General features: G+C 47.1%; 1 protein-coding gene across 4 annotated transcripts in view; it reads left to right on the forward strand.

Moving 5' to 3' along the window:
* The window catches only part of LOC142398849 (uncharacterized), a 48,177-nt gene that overhangs the window by 12,767 nt on the left and 20,613 nt on the right, over window positions 1-14,797 (forward strand). The window contains exons 1-4 of one of the 4 annotated variants that reach the window (XM_075483062.1): window positions 5,095-5,144; window positions 6,281-6,369; window positions 10,271-10,327; window positions 10,617-10,673. The gene's annotated coding sequence lies outside the window, so the exon portion shown is untranslated. Of the gene's footprint in view, window positions 1-5,094; window positions 5,145-6,280; window positions 6,370-10,270; window positions 10,328-10,616; window positions 10,674-14,797 lie in introns of those variants that run through there. The other 3 variants (XM_075483061.1, XM_075483064.1, XM_075483063.1) reach the window with 3 other exon arrangements.

Here is a 14,797-nt window from a genome sequence, read left to right on the forward strand (position 1 = left end):
CGGGAGTCGTGGACCGAGCCGGGCCACTTTGCCACAACATTACTGATCAAATAGTTAGCATTGCAGACCATCTGAAATGATAAGATGTTAAACCAATTAATGCACATCACAGGCAATGTACAGTGTTCATTAATTAACTTTATCAAAAGTCATGTTCACCTGTACATTGATGCTGTGGAAGTTTTTCCTGTTCACAAAATCCCCCTCATGGCCACCTGAGGGGGATTTTATTTTGACGTGTGTGCAGTCCACTGCACCAATGACATTGGGGAAACCTTTAATACGATGCAATGAGTATCTAACTCTGAATGTTAACATTGTAATTGTAACTGTAATTTAAAAAAAAAAAAATTCTTACCTGCAATCCTATAGAACTCCTCCTTGATCATAGAAGTCACAGAGTCTTCTATGCCCAGGGAAGGAGATGAAGATGCTTGCAAGTCCTTTAATTGCGTTTTTTTTTCACTGCTAAAACAGTACAGGCAATGTGTGGGCAGGCACATTCTTAATAAAAAGTTGCTGCCATGTCCATTTTGGTTGCTTGCTTGCGCTTGACTCAGAGCGCGGATCTCGAAAACACATGAGAAGCTATACAGAATCATACGCGGCGGGCAGCACAGCTTAATGCCAATTACGCACACAGGCTCCACACCTCCACACGCATCGCGTCTGCAATCATAACTCATCAGGGGAAATCACATTTTGCCAATATTTTAGAGACCCCCCAACATTTCCCAAATCATGTTTTCGGGGGGGTCTCGTGTCAGTTTCAGGGGGTCTCGGATCCCCCGAGTCCCCCGTAGTTCGAACACTGCCTAATTGTGATAATTTCAGTGGAGTGGTGAGTGTGTATTTGTGCACTACTTACGCATTCAGGCGGTCAGCAATGGTTTGCCACGCTTGCTCCCTTTGTTTTTTGACTGTGGCAGTATTTCCTTTGTGTTTTATTTTCTCCTTCACCTCTTCATATGCTTCCATTAATAATTCTTGCTCCGCTGGGGAGAAATACGCCGCCCTTGTTGCCATGGTGAATCAGTGAATCTATGATCGATCGTGGGGTCTATTTAAGAAAGCCGTGTGCAGCACTTATCCAGGATCGCTTTCACCTGGCTTAATGAATCCGTGTCTGCTCATACTGGATTGGCCTTTGTGCAACCAACTAAGCCTGGGCGCCCATGCTTTGGAGGTGTCCTCGCCCCCAGTGCCGGGTTACGGATAATTTGCTGTCGAAGGCCTATGAGGCGGCAGCACGCATGGCTCGCATGGGTAATTCCATGTCCCACCTGCTGCTCGCCCTGTCATCATCCCTGCAGGAGACCGAACTGGACACTTCTGTCCACAGTGTTACTGACGCCTCTCTACAGGCCTTTGCACTGATGTCTAGTGAGTTGGGACGGGTAATGGCAACTCTCGTTCAGGCTCGCCGCCAGGTTTGGTTGGCGCAGTCCCCTCTCTCGGAGGCCTGCAGAAGAACCCTCCGCAGTGTTCCGGTGGAACCGGGGGAGCTGTTTGGCTCCGCGGCTCTGGAAGCCCTCGAGCGCACGGTCCAAGCTGGGAAGACCCGACAGCAGCTGTCTGAGCTTCACAGAAGCGCGCCGCCGCCTGGCAACCCTAGGTCCCCCGCTACCCTGAGGGTGTACGTGGCGGCCATTTCCTCTCAGCATGCTCGAGTGGATAACGGCACGGTGGGGAGCCACAGGTTGGTGTCCCTTTTCCTGAAAGGTGCGCGGCAGCTGCGCCCCCCACGAGTGCGGCGCACCCCGCCATGGGATCTGCACCTGGTGCTCGGCGCCCTGTGCTCGCCTCCCTTTGAACCCCTTGCTCAGGCAGGGCTGAGGTGGGTCTCCGCTAAGACCGCCTTTCTACTCGCTATTGCATCAGCGAAGCGCGTCGGGGAGCTGCATGCTCTGTCGGTGAGCGACTCCTGCATGAGGTGGAACTCGGATGGCTCAGGGGTTTCCCTATGGCCAAACTCCGCTTTTCTCCCGAAGGTGCTGTCTTCATCAAACCTCAACAGACCTATCCACCTGGTACAGTTTGTTCCCCCGGAGGGGGAGGACAGGTTACGCCTACTGTGCCATGTGCGGACTCTGAGAGCCTACGTGGCCGCGACTGCCGGTATCAGGCAGTCGGACCAGCTCTTCCGCTGCTATTGTGGCCCTCGGAGAGGCTGTGCGCTCTCTAAACAGCGACTGTCCCACTGGGAAGTGGGCACCCCCAGCCAGCTGGGGTGAGCTGCCACTCCACCAGAGCTGTCTCGACATCATGGGCAGCCCTACGGGGCGTTCCCCTGGAAGACATATGTGAGGCAGCGTCATGGGCGTCACCGAGTACCTTCTCCAGGTTCTATCGAGTGAATGTTGCCACTCCCCACCCGTTGGCTGTGGTCCTGCTGCCCAACTCTGCTGCTTCCTCTCAGTAAAGTGAGTAGGTGCTGGATTCCTCGTGACTTTTCTGGTATTAGTCATCCAGTGCTTGAAAGCACCGCCTCTGGCGGTCAGTAAGGATGAAATAGAATGAAAGTTACGTATGTAACTACGGTTCTATGAATCCTGGATGACCGCCAGAGCGTTCTGTCACTCAGAATCCTCGTATACTCGCGAGAAGATTCTGTAAGGACTGACCTGCTAATGTTGCCGGAAGATATAGGCTCTCCGGGGTCAGCAGGGGGTCACGAGTGACGTTGTTGGCATAAACACTAGACCTGCGCATGCGCGAGATGTATCATTCAGTGCTTGAAAGCACCGCCTCTGGCGGTCATCCAGGATTCATAGAACCGTAGTTACATACGCAACTTTCGTTTTGGGGGGGTTGTCAGCTTAGTAACCATAGCAAATAGAGCACGAGTGTTGTTGATGTTCTTATTAATCATTTCAGATAAGTGTTGCTGTCTAGCCCGGAGTAACCCGTGGTTAAAATTACAAAGACTTTGTTTGTAGAGGTCAAGGTGAATTTAAAGTTCAGTTTTTCGCCATTTACGCTCTGCTTTCCTGCATTCTGTTTACAAGGCCTTTACCATCATAGTGTTCCTCCATGGTGTTCGCTTTCTGCTCAAGATCATCTTATTTTTAATAGGTGCAACAGTATCCATGACATTTGAGATTTTCAAGTTAAAGTTATCTAAGAGTTCATCAACTGTCTCTGCACTCGCAGTTGATGACATAGCTATAACTTCCATAAACTTAGCACTGGTATTCTCATGTATGTACCTTTTTCTAACAGACACACGGGTTAACTGAATGTTTGGAGTTAACTGTAAGTCAGAGAATACACAGAAATGATCAGAGAGCGCCAAGTCCTTAATATCCACAGAAGAAATGTCAACACCTTTAGAGATAACCAGATCCAGTGTGTGGCCTTGAGTATGTGTGGGCCCATTCACATGTTGAAGGAGGCCAAAAGTGTCAAGTAGAGAGCAGAGTTCTTTGGCATTAGTGTCCATGTTATTGTCCATGTGAATGTTAAAATCCCCTGTTATGATGAAAAAGTTATAGTCAGTGCAGATAACTGACAGCCTAGAAATCTAGACGCCCCTAGCAACCGCATATTGAATTTGCTCCGGGGCTAGTCTAGTCACTTGTGGTCGTTTTGCAGGGCTGCAAATTGAAACTTAATCGGGCCAATCAAATCGTGAGGAGCGGGGTCGGAGGCCGGGCTACCTAGTGACGACAGAGGTGCGACGTTTCAGTGTGTAGTTCCAGAGAGAGGTAAACAATGGCTGCGCCCAGCGAACAGTCTTTCGATTTGGCTTTGGCAGCGACTCTAGAAAATTTAGATATACAGTTTTCTTTGCGAGACGAACAGATAACTGCACTTAAGTTTTTTTTTTTTAAAAAGGACGTTTTCGGAGTTTTGCCCACCGGGTACGGTAAAAGTTTAATTTACCAGCTGCTCCGTTGGTCCGTCGCCCTGGTCTTTAATCCTTCTTCATCGCTCTGATTGGTTGTTGCGCCATCCTATTGCGTGGCGTTGAGTGCAGAGGCAACTTGACAGACAACCGTTTATCCCGCCCACACTGCTATCCAGCATCACTAGACCCCTGTACAGCTTTTTGCTGTACGGTTCTGGCTTGCTAGGCTAGATAACTGACAGCAGTTCAGCATACTCATCAAAGAAAGTTCCTGGGTATCTTGGTGGTCTATAAATGATTAGGAAGATAACTTTTGGATCCCCCTTTACTAAAAACAGAGATATTCAAAAGAGCTAAAATCACCAAGTAAAATTTCTTTGCACTGAAAGACTGATTTAAAAATGGCGGCAACTCCCCCGCCCTTCTTACCACTTCGACACTTATTGATAAAACTGAAATTTGTTGGTGCAAAGATAATTTTTTTCTCTAAAAAATGTCATCCATTGTCACGAGCTGATTCCTATTCAACCTGCCTTGATCCTTATCATGTCTATGGTCATTACACCTATAGTGCATTTGGAAGATATATCATGAACCTTCTGCCATAAACCTTTGATAGTATTCCTTCTCTTGATCAAGAATCCTTTCTGGGATGGTTTTCTAAGAAGTCAAATCCAATCAGCGGTAGGTCCAGAGGTAATGAAATGGCAAGGAAAGGGACAATTGAAATTTTTCTTAAGTGAGTCTTAAGAGAACAACCAAGTTGTCTTTTATGTATTTAGTTCTTGCAAGAAAGGTCCATCGGTCATACAGAAAACATGGCAGTCTGCAGAGTGAGAGAGGAAGAGCTGCAGGGAGTCTTTATACACATGAGCTGGGCAAGATAACAGGGTTGCTATCAAGAGACCATGTTGTTGCTCAGTGTTCTTTGTTGAGTTTAGACAATAACTGAAGCTCACACGAACAGTCTTCAAAAGAAACATATAAAACTGTCCCATGTATAGAGCTAAGGCAATGCCTGCATGGTGAGCCAAAATTGTCTCTCTCTCTGTCTCTATGTCTCTCAAAATAGCAAAAAAAAATAGTTTTTTTCTTTTCTTTTCTTTTCTTATTTTTATTTTATTTTTTTAGAACTTGAGAATCTATGTAGGCTATAGCCTTCTGTGTTGTGTTGACTGTTTTGGCAATTGGGAATGAGGTGTTTTTACTTCTCTCTCTCTGGGAATATTACTTTCAGGTTCACTCTCAGCTCCGTGGCACAGATAGCACTCTCCACCCAAGCCTCCACATTAAGGTAATGTAACAAGTTTATTTAATGTTTTTTGTTTAACTTATTGACTCAAGCTGTGGATAGCAATAGGTATTTTACCTGATATTACGGCTGGGAATCTATCAGACTGTATTAGGGACCGAGCAATGAAACTGCATGGAGCAAGTTGCTTATAACTCCCACATACATTATCCAATCTGTCCCAAACTTCCTACGGTGAATGCTGGACCCAGCCTGAACGCGAACATCCACATCCACCTATAGCGCCACCTGCTGGTGGTTGGAAAAGTCTTTTTTTTTTCAAACCTCGCATTTGATCGAACTCCTCCTACAGATTTAATGCTACACCCTTCAAACTTGGCCAGGTTAGTCTTAAGACATTGAGGGGGAAAATTCATGGAGAAACTTTTTCAAACTTCAAGCCGTGGCAAGGCGGTGAAAATCGTGTAATGGCGTTTGTGATTTGAAAGCCTTATCATCATCGCAAGTTTATGAAACTGGCCCCACATGTCCACCCTGACCACCTCGTACGTATAAAAAGGGTATTGTGTGTTTGTGAAGCAAAATGGCTCATTGGCGCCCCCTACGATACTTAACAATGGTCCCGGCATTGGGCTTAATTTTTGTGGGATGACGAAATTCGGTACAGTCATTCATCGTGCCCAGACGCACAAAAAAGTCTCTTGCCGCCATGGTCCGGACTACACTGGAAGGCGGTCATTTTGGATGGAAGATGCGTTTTGGTGCCATTTTTGCCCGATTCCACGCCTTGCATATGATCGAACTTGTCCTACAGATTTAATGCTAAACGCTTCAAACTTGGCCAGGTTACTCTTAAGACATGGGGGGGAAAACTCATTGAAAAACCTTTCCAAACTCTAAACGGTGTGGGCGTGGCCAGGCGGTGAAAATCATGTGATGGCGTTGGTGATTTGAAAGCCTTATCATCATGGCAAGGTCATGAAACTTGGCACACACGTCCACCCTGACGACCTCGTACGTATGTAAAGGGTATCGTGTGTGTGGGCAGAGCTTCGCGACTACGACGTCAAGCGCATGCCCCAACGTGCGCACATCTCGTTTAACTTGAGATTCCTGCGGCTTGTTCTTGAGCCTCCAATGAAAGAATCGAGCTAACATACCTGTCCTGCCCCCATCAGGGGTGGAGCTCTGACTGATTCCAGGAAGCAGCTCACCTGTGTCTGTGGAGCGGAGCGTCGTCTTATTCAACACTTGGCTTGAACGAACGGTGAGTTTGGACTTTGTCTTCAGTAACCTTCCTGTTTATTTCTGCTCTGTAATATTTCGGGAACATGTTCACTTCTTATTTCAGGTCCAGTTTGATCACTCGAAGAACTTTGAAGAAAAATCTGCATGATCATCATTTACATTGTTGTCGATTAGAAACATATTATTGATTGTTTTATTCCCAAAATAAATCACATTGTGTTTTAATTTGTGGGAATAATTGCGGTTTCTTCCATTGAAGTCAGACACAGAAACTCTCTGCTGTTTATCTCTTAAAGACAATGGATGGAGGTTTTCTTGTTGTGTAACTCAGTGAGTCAGACAGGTTTTTCAAGGTTTTTAAATTCCATCACCTTGATCATAACCCACCTCCATGTTCCAGTACAATCTGTACACGGCAGACCAGTTTTTCCTTGTTTCTCCGTGTTCAGTTTCCTGTCTTCACTGAATAAAAATGTCTCTTCATCCCACAAACAAACTTAAATTCCAGCATATTTTACATCTGCTCTATTGTGTTGCTAAATTAGAGCTGCAACAACACATAATTTATCTGGAGATTAGCTGAAAATTATTGTTTATCTTGTGACCTTTTCAAGTATCTTACAGTTTTTTTTATACTTTTCTTTTGAAAATCTGTTTGAAACATCACTTGAAAAACAGGTTTTAGTGGTGTCTCTTATATAAGCTTCTCTGAATGAAGAGTGAAATTACTGGAACTGGAGTTTTGAAAAGTTTTCTGTTTAATTTTGACCTTTTATTGCATGTATTCATTTAAAATATCTGTTTTATTCTATAGCATGACTTTGCTGAGAAACACATGACAATAATGACTACACTGAAACATACAGCTGCTTGCAGCTGTCTAGTTAGGGACCGAACAGTGAAACTGCAAGGACCGTATTGTATCTGTAAGGTTTATTATTCTTCCGATTCTTTGCAAAAGGTACTCGAAAACTCAGGAAATTTTGCAAGCGCCACGTGCCAGTCGACGACATGAAAGAATCTAAACTTTATATTTTTGGGAGTCTTTCATTGACACTGTAGTGCCCCCTAGGATGCTTAAAAATGGTCCCCGCATTGGGGTTAGTTTAGCGTGGGACGACAAAATTCGGTACACTCATTCATCATGTCCAGATGCACAAAAAAGTCTCATTTCGCCATGGTCCCACGTCCACAGGAACTTGGCCAGGTAGCTCTTAAGACATGGGGGGGGGGGGGAATCATGGAGAAACTTTTTCAAACCTCAAAGGGCGTGGCCGTGGCGACGCCTCAAATTTATGACTCTCCATAAAAAATTAAGTCGCTTATAACTTCCATACACATTATCCAATTTGTCCCAACCTTCATACGGTGATTGCTGGACCCAGCCTGAATGCGCACATATAACATAGTGACATCCACCTACAGCGCCACCTGCTGGTGGTCGGAAACGTCTTTTTTTTCAACAACTCGCATTTTATCTAACTTCTCCTACAGATTTAATGCTACAAGCTTCAAACTTGGCCAGGTCACTCTTAAAGGTAGGGTAGGAGATCCTGGATTTTGAGTCCAGCGAAGCTGCATTTTGAAAATACACAGGTAAAAAGTCCCAACCCTTTTCTTCACTTTCCCCCCGAAGGCACTCCTCTAGAGTACATGAACGAGCACGAAGGTGCACGAGCGCTGTTCTGACAGCAAGCATCGATCGTTGCCGTATTTAGTATTTAGTATATGCTAACTATACGTTTAATAATGCTAGGTGCTAGCCAAGCTGGCTCTAGTTTAGCTTCCTGCCAAGCTTCTGGACGCGTAATTCGTTCACGGAGTAGGGTACGCGCACAGGGGGAAGGAGGGGGAGGGAGGAGCAGATTGCAGTTTGATAGACGGCATTAGTATCCAATCATTGTGAACGGTCCGTTCACAATGATTGGATACTGTTTTTCCTAGATTGTACGTTCTAGAGGCCACTAAAACTTTTCATATTTGTGTCAAAACTTTTAATTAATTGGTTGCAATGGGGGTGTGAAGAGTATTTCAAGCAATATGTAAAAAAAAATGTTCCAGAAAAAGATCCCCTACCCAACCTTTAAGACATGGAGGGAAAAAATCTTGGAGAAACTTTTCCAAACTCTGAACGGTGTGGGTGTGGCCAGGCGGTGAAAATCGTGTGATGGTGTTTCTGATTTGAACGCCTTATCATCATTGCAAAGTCATGAAACTTGGCACACACGTCCACCCTGACAACCTCATACGTATGTAAAGGGTATCGTGTGTGGGCGGAGCAAAATGGCTCAGTGGCGCCCCCTAGAAATGTTCAAAAACCCCTCTGCATTGGGGTTATTATGTGCTCGTACGTACGCAGAGGGTATCGTGCGTGTGGGCAGAGCTGAGCGACTACCACGTCCAGCGCATGCTCCAATGTGCGCACATCTCGGTCCCGCATACAGCTGCTTTCAGCTTTTTAGTTTAATCTGTTATTTGATGAGACAAATTTGGTCCCTTAATTTTGTAAAATCCATCAAATCAGTGGCGGCTCCTCCATAGGGGCGATTTGTGTGACGCACTACCAAACACGGAGTTTTTTTTTTTTTTTTTTAATCTAGTTGCTAAGGCGGGACTGATCTACAGCAGGCAAACTGGTTGTATATGTCATTGTCCTATCAGATTAAGGTCGCGCCTGGTGTTGCTACGCCTATTTTGTGCGATTTCTGTCAGGGTCGAATTTGCACCAGGAAGCTCCCATTGACATGAATAGTACGTCTGTTTTTTTCAAAAATCCTGCTCCCAATGCATTTTCTATGAGGGTTTATGTGCTCACACAAATGACGCACGACGTGCTTTCGTCATATGTCTGTTGCACGGGACCATGAACATTCTACGTTGTTGTTGTAACATTGTGGTTTTCAATAAAGAAAAAAAGAAAAGAAAAAAAAAAACATTCTACGAAGAACTTTGGAAGAATTTTGCGAGATTTTCGGGCTCGCCTTGCGAGGCAAAGATGAAACCGAGGGCTCCACCAACCCTGCTATTTTTCGAGGTAGTTTTTGATGTAGCTAAATAACTTAACCTTTTGTGCTCAGTCATTGACTTGAAATGATTTAAATCTTTTATATAATGTTGACAATGATAGCAGAATGTATAATGACACATTCATTGTCAATGGTGCAGTATTATATTTAAAAAAGAGAGAAATCTCACATAAGAAAGCTGCACTTTAACCATGTTTGACAACTGGTTATGCTTTTCTAAGTCATATTTTCCAAAACTTCAATGAACACTTGACTTGGATTTATATGCTGTCATTTAAATTACATTCTTTAGAATGAAAATTGAATGAATCTTATCATTAAGAGCTTATGTGTTTACTTATTTCATAGAATCCTGGAACAATATGAGGAAAATAAATAAATAATGGTTAAGGTGTAATATTAACTGATTGGCAAATTATGCAAAAAATAACTAAAAATTATTACAATAAATGATGCTACCTAGACAAATATACCTCAGTCCTATGGACTTTTATGGTACTTATGGACATAACGGGGGGAAATTGCAGAGTCACTTTGGTTATTTGGCAGACCAAATAACCCCTCGACTCTACGTTGTGTTTATTTAAGAAAGACAAGGAGTTTCTGGACGATTGGACATTTTATTTCCTGTTTGGGAACATAACAGGTTTGCATCAGTGCAATCGGTTCAGCTTTGCACAGCACACTCTGATGCAGCTTTCACAGACTGGAAATTGCACTACCTAAAAAAAATGTCAGGAGCCGCCACTGCATCAAATCAAATGTTGGAATGAAAGTGCAAAACAGGGAAACACGATTAAAGAAAGAAGTACAAGTTTAGGGCTGGACATTCACCCCTGTTTACTGGAATTCTGTGTTTTTACTTCTCTCTCTCTGTGGGAATGTTACTTTCAGGTTCATTCACAGCTCCGTGGCACAGATAGCACTCTCCACCCAAGCCTCCACATTAAGGTAATGTAACAAGCTTATTAAGTGTTTTGTGTTAAACTTATATACTCAAGCTGTGGATAGCAATAGGTATTTTACTTGATACTAGGGTTGGGAATCTATCAGACCTGGTCCCTTTAATTTTGCCGTGTAAAATCCATCATATCAAATGTATCCTCTATTTATGTCAGCATGAAAGTGCAAAACAGGGAAACACGAATAAAGAAAGAAGTACAAGTTTAGGGCCGGATATTCACCCCTGTTTACTGGAACGAGGTGTTTTTACTTCTCTCACTGGGAATGTTACTTTCAGGTTCACTCTCAGCTCCGTGGCACAGATAACACTCTCCACCCAAGCCTCCACATTAAGGTAATGTAACAAGCTTATTTAGTGTTTTTTGTTTAACTTATTGACTCAAGCTGTCAGGGAGTTGATGGTAAAGTAGGACCCAAGTGCAGACAGACTACCTCCTCGTTTCTGGAAAACGTGCATTTAATAAGCAAAACACACAGGGACTCGACTCACTGGGAGACGAACACAGGAGTTGACAATACAAGACTCCAGCAGGTAGCCACGGACAGAACTGAACTTAAATACACTGAGGCAGTGTTAATTTCGTCAGCTTTTTTTAATTTAGTCTTAGTATTAGTCACAATGTCGAAAATCAATTTTAGTCTTAGTCATATTTAGTCATTGCCTTCCCAATTTAGTCTTAGTCTTAGTCATAATGACGAAAATCAATTTTAGTCTTAGTCAAATTTTAGTCATTTTAGTCAACACTGACTGTACATAATAGAACTTCTCTACACACGGCGGCATGATCAATCATTATCATGCAGGTTGTTTTGTTGTCCTTGTTGTAAACGAAATGGCTCCAGCTCCAACAAACCATATACCGGCAGGTGAGCTAAATGCTACAACTAGCATGCACATGGCGAGTTACACATCAAAGCAACAGAAGCTATGGCTGCAGCAACCTGAATACATTACATGAACAATATATACAGCCATACTCACGTTTCATTTACGCACACACCACTTGCCGGGACATTAATCAACAGCTCGATCTTCACTCTGTCGACTCATCAGAGCACACACCTGTTCTAACCGAGCACCGACAGTTACGCTACATGACCAGCAGGGGGCCGCTCCGCTCTGAACTGACCAACACAACTTTGGAGCCTTTTCTACATCAAGAAACACTTATATTAACAATTACAAATTACAAATTGATTATAAACAATTAAATTTGTTAATGTCCATTCGTCCATGGCTTGTAAATTTCGTCTTGTCTTAGTCTCGTTAACGAAAATCATTTTTTATTCTCGTCATATTTTTATTTTCTGGAAGCATTTTTGTGCGTCATCGTCTCGTCATCGTCACGGGTAAAAGGGGCGTTAACGAAATATTTTCGTCATCGTCCTAGTTGACAAAATTAACACTGCACTGAGGGTAATCAAGGGAACAAGAAACACCTGGGGGTAATTAACAAGGCTGAAACCAAAAACACAGGGGAGAACAGGGACAACGAACACAAATCATGACAGTACCCCCCCTTTAAGGGCGGATCCCAGACGCCCTTTAGTCCATAAAACACAAAAACAAACCGACCCAACCAGGGTGGGCGGTGGGGGCCTCGGAGGGAGGGCAAGCAACAACACAAAAGTCCAAAACAGAGTCCAAGAAACAAAACCCCCAACCCACAGAAGGTGGGTGGAAACAAGGAGGCCGACAAAAGTCTGGCGGAGCTCAGGAGGACAGTCCGTGAGGCCGGCTGAAGCCCGGACGAAGCTCTGGAGGGCGGCCGTGAGGCCGGCTGAAGCCACGAAGGCGGCCGGGACGAAGCTCTGGAGGGCGGCCGTGAGGCCGGCTGAAGCCACGAAGGCGGCCGGGACGAAGCTCTGGAGGGCGGCCGAGAGGCCGGCTGAAGCCACGGAGGCGGCCGGGACGAAGCTCTGGAGGGCGGCCGAGAGGCCGGCTGAAGCCACGGAGGCGGCCGGGACGAAGCTCTGGAGGGCGGCCGGGAGGCCGACGGAACCCTGGAAGGCGGCCGGGAGGCCGACAGAACCCACGAAGCTGTGGCGACGGCGTGGAAGCCCTGGAGCGAGGCGAAGCCAGCGGCGTGGAAGCCCTGGAGCGAGGCGAAGCCAGCGGCGTGGAAGTCCTGGAGCGAGGCGAAGCCAGCGACGTGGAAGCCCTGGAGCGAGGCGAATCCAGCGACGTGGAAGCCCTGGAGCGAGGCGAAGCCAGCGACGTGGAAGCCCTGGAGCGAGGCGAAGCCAGCGACGTGGAGGCCCTGGAGCGAGGCGAAGCCAGCGGCGTGGAAGCCCTGGAGCGAGGCGAAGCCAGCAACGTGGAAGCCCTGGAGCGAGGCGAAGCCAGCGACGTGGAAGCCCTGGAGCGAGGCGAAGCCAGCGGCGTGGAAGCCCTGGAGCGAGGCGAAGCCAGCGACGTGGAAGCCCTGGAGCGAGGCGAAGCCAGCGGCGTGGAAGCGCTGGGAACCGGCTGGGCCAGCGGCGTGGAAGCGTTGGGAACCAGCTGGGCCAGCGGCGTGGAAGCGCTGGGAACCGGCTGGGCCAGTGGCGGAACGCTGGGAACAGGCGGAAGCTCTGGAGACTGAGGCTCCTCCAAGAGCTGCAGAAGGAACCCCAGCAGGAAGGCAGACAGGCCGGACAGATCCTGCGGCTCTCCCGAGCTCACCCCGAGCTCAGGAGCTGCCTGCCGATGAGGAGCCGGAACCGGCGCAGCCAAGCGGGGCTCCGGTGCCCGGGGCCGCCGAGGAGCGGGCCCCAGGGTCCCCAGCCGGCGCGGAGCGGGCTCTGGAGTCTTCAGAAGGCGCGGAGCGGGTTCTGGGGTCTTCAGACGGCGCGGAGCGGGCTCTGGGGTCTTCAGACGGCGCGGAGCGGGCTCTGGGGTCTTCAGACGGTGCGGAGCGGGCTCTGGGGTCTTCAGACGGCGCGGGGCTGTGGCGGCGGTGGCAGGGACCCCCTGGCGAGGAGCACGGGAACCTCCCCGGGAACAGTGGGGAGCGTTCACCCGAGGACTCATATTGTGACCCTCCCGGAGACTGTGGGAGGTGTCACCCCGCCGGGGGTATGTAGGGGCCTGGACGTGGTGACCCTCCCGGAGAAACTGGGAGGTGCCACCCACGGTAGATGCCCCTGATGAGTACCCACGAGACCGGCGTCCTCCTCGTCCCGAGGACGGCCGGTTCAGAGGAGGTGGAACGTTCAAGTATCGCCGGGGGCCGCACCCGGGAGGGGCGATCGCCAGCCGGGTGCCCCAGAATGGTGAGCACCGCGCAGCCTCTTCGTCGGCGCGGCGCTGGGACTTGGCGGCCTCCCGACGCAGATACTCGAACAGGGTGATCAGTTCCGGTTCTGCTGCTGGGTCCATGCCTGGCTGGAGTCTTCTGTCAGGGAGTTGATGGTAAAGTAGGACCCAAGTGCAGACAGACTACCTCCTCGTTTCTGGAAAACGTGCATTTAATAAGCAAAACACACAGGGACTCGACTCACTGGGAGACGAACACAGGAGTTGACAATACAAGACTCCAGCAGGGAGCCACGGACAGAACTGAACTTAAATACACTGAGGGTAATCAAGGGAACAAGAAACACCTGGGGGTAATTAACAAGGCTGAAACCAAAAACACAGGGGAGAACAGGGACAACGAACACAAATCATGACACAAGCTGTGGATAGCAATAGGTATTTTACCTGATATTAGGGCTGGGAATCTATCAGACTTACTTACTATTTAATCTGTTATTGATTAGCCCCAAATCAATCCAGGAATTAAAGAAGCTCCTTCTATTTAAAATCTATTGTGCTGACATTTTTAAACCTTGTTAGAACTGCGTTTGGAGATGTTTATGTCGCGGGTTTAACTTCCACAGACACCGAATAAGGTTCTGAGATCCCCCAAATCACACAGGCAGTAGGCGAAGTAGGTATAGAAAAATAAAACAGCTTTATTGTAATTTCAATGCATAAGTAAAATCATTTCACAAGTAAAATCATTGCACAAAACCCACCTGCAGTTACCCCCACCCCCCAGGTCTTCAACCCGTAACAAAAACAGGTAATATTCTGGCCACACTATATGTTATTGCCCCATAACTCCCCTCTTTCTTCCTGGCTAGGGGTGCTAAAAGAGTAGCAAAAGAACAAGTACTACAAGCAGTTACCCCACACCGTTCCACTACACACGCTCATTGAAGAGAGGAAATTTCACAGCAAACACTTCCAAATGAATCACTGCACACGTCTGTCACTTCATAAACCACAGCACACCGTACCCAGTAAACACACCCTTGGGGCACTCCCTAGCCACTGTAGGGGGGGGGTCTGGACGACAGTAGGAATTTAACCCAGAGTGGAATTACCTGCCATACAATGTCACGGCGAGACGCAGGGGTAGTGGTTGCTGCCCGCACAGCGGGATGAGGAAGTTAAATGTCCGCTCTCGGTCGGGGGCTGCGACCGAGAGA

This window comes from Odontesthes bonariensis, chromosome 14 (assembly GCF_027942865.1).
Source record: "Odontesthes bonariensis isolate fOdoBon6 chromosome 14, fOdoBon6.hap1, whole genome shotgun sequence".
Lineage (NCBI taxonomy): Eukaryota > Metazoa > Chordata > Actinopteri > Atheriniformes > Atherinopsidae > Odontesthes > Odontesthes bonariensis.